At 36.2% G+C, this 2,009-nt stretch overlaps 1 pseudogene; it reads left to right on the forward strand.

The window, feature by feature from the left end:
- Nucleotides 1-1,607: 1,607 nt before the first annotated feature.
- Nucleotides 1,608-2,009, forward strand: part of LOC108367306 (elongation of very long chain fatty acids protein 1-like) — a 58,101-nt pseudogene continuing 57,699 nt past the window's right edge.

The following is a 2,009-nucleotide window of genomic DNA, read 5'->3' on the forward strand; positions in this document are numbered from 1 at the left end:
CTCAAAACACTTGGAGGTTTGCCATTTCCATTAATAGAAAAAAACTTTTTAGCTATAATAAGTGCAAGTTTGAAGTAGTCAAGATTTACCGTTAATTTGTGATTTTTTTTATTTTTTGTTGACGTTTTTTCCATGAGAAATATATTCGACGATATTGTTATATGAAGAAAACGAACAACACCATTAAAAAATTGCCAAAATTCAAAGTAAAGTCCCAACTACTTCGAACTTGCACCTCATTATATTAAAGCTGTTAGTAAATACAAATATTAACTATTTAAGTACATATTTGTTTTCCCTTCCACCTGTTGCAACTTTTTCCATTACTATAGCGAAAAGTATCGATAACAGAATAATATTTACAAACACGTTTTCCACATAAGCCCAATCAGTTTTTGACCGCAAAAACAAAGAAAAAAAAAAACTGTACAAGAACTACGCAAGAAGTGGACAATCAATTGATTGGCGTTCACTTCTAACCGATCGCATACAAAAACATTCAAGTTGTTCGAAAACATGTGCAGTCGTGGAAGTGAAGCCTGGTTCCTCGGCAAAGACAAAAGTGCAAATGTGGGTGCAAACACAATCACCAATACAGACGCTGTAATTTTTGCATGGCAAAAGCAACCACACAAAACCAAACAGTTGCCTTGCTGCTGACGTCGCAACAGAACAGAGCTGCTTCACCTTCGCTGCTTGACTGCTTCGGCGGCGCTTTTGATTAGCTTTTGCATTGAAGGCGAACGCGCAGCAACGGCCGGTGCGCTGATTCTGCTGCCGCTTCCACATCTGCCTGCCTTGGCTGTAGCTCCAGCTTCAGTTGCCGCTTCTAACTTATTTGCCGTTTGACTTTACAGGTTTTGCTTTGATTTTGATTTTTCGCCTTCGGTTTTCGGTGGTGTTCGACTTCTCCCTTTCCTTATTGAGTTTCTTAGCCGACAACTGATTCAGAGTTTTGCGAATTGTTGCTGGTTTTGTTGGTGGGCTGTTTTTTTTTTTTTAGCAGTATCGCAGCAACGGCACTCGATCGGTGTTTGTGTGTAATTTGGCGCTTAGTTCTCTGCGTTTTTGGCTTTTACATACATGGGAAGCGTGTATTTGCGCTTTGTATTACAGTGCGACTTCGTCTTTGCGCTTCAAGCGAAAAAAAACTTTATTTTATCTTGTGATTGTCGAGAAATTTTACAGTCAGTTGAGCATAAACATTCATTCGGTGCGGTTTGGTGAAACAATATTCAGAGAAGTGACTACATGCGGCTACAATACAGAACATTACCTTAGAGAACTTAGAAAAATGAACGGTGGCGTATACGCAACATTTAATATTTAGAATATTCTAAATAGAATGTGGCTCTTAGTGTGGCCCCAACAAATTAAGCGCTAACGAAAAATTAAGCCAATAAGAATTTAGAATATTTCTTATAACAATTTACTCATATATAAGTGTTAAATGCTAAATGAACGTTCTATGTTTAAATTTGTGCTATTTAAAAAAAAAAATTAAATAAAATATAATAAAACCCATTTAAAAGAAATCGTTTGTTTGAGGAATAGCAATTCACGAAAGGAGTTTAAAATGCAATTTTAGCAAAATAGAGTGCGTTTTAGTGAGCGTGTTGAAAACGCAAATAATATAATTTCGATTGCAACAATACGCACTCATTTTATCGAAACTAGTTGCGGATTATTGCCGAATTTGTGTATTTCGTAATCGAATTTCAACGAAATATAAATATAAGCGACAATTTTGAATACGAAATAAATATATTATAAAATAAATCGCACACAGTCAAAATGAATAGTAATATTACTTCACGTTTCGATATGGCCGCAGAGATTGCGACCATAGCATTGGACGAATTCAAATCGCACCATGTGCATCGAAACTACACTGGACTGATACAGCGTTACTATCATTTGGTCGAGCAAGATTTCGGTGGTATGTATTGGTGAAATATATAAATATGCAAAATTGAATTTGATGGCCGCGCAATGAAATTGAGGGTGAA

The sequence above is a fragment of the Rhagoletis zephyria genome, unplaced genomic scaffold (assembly GCF_001687245.7).
Source record: "Rhagoletis zephyria isolate East Lansing unplaced genomic scaffold, Rhagoletis_zephyria_1.1 Rzeph_scaffold_02626, whole genome shotgun sequence".
In the NCBI taxonomy this organism is placed as follows: Eukaryota; Metazoa; Arthropoda; class Insecta; order Diptera; family Tephritidae; genus Rhagoletis; species Rhagoletis zephyria.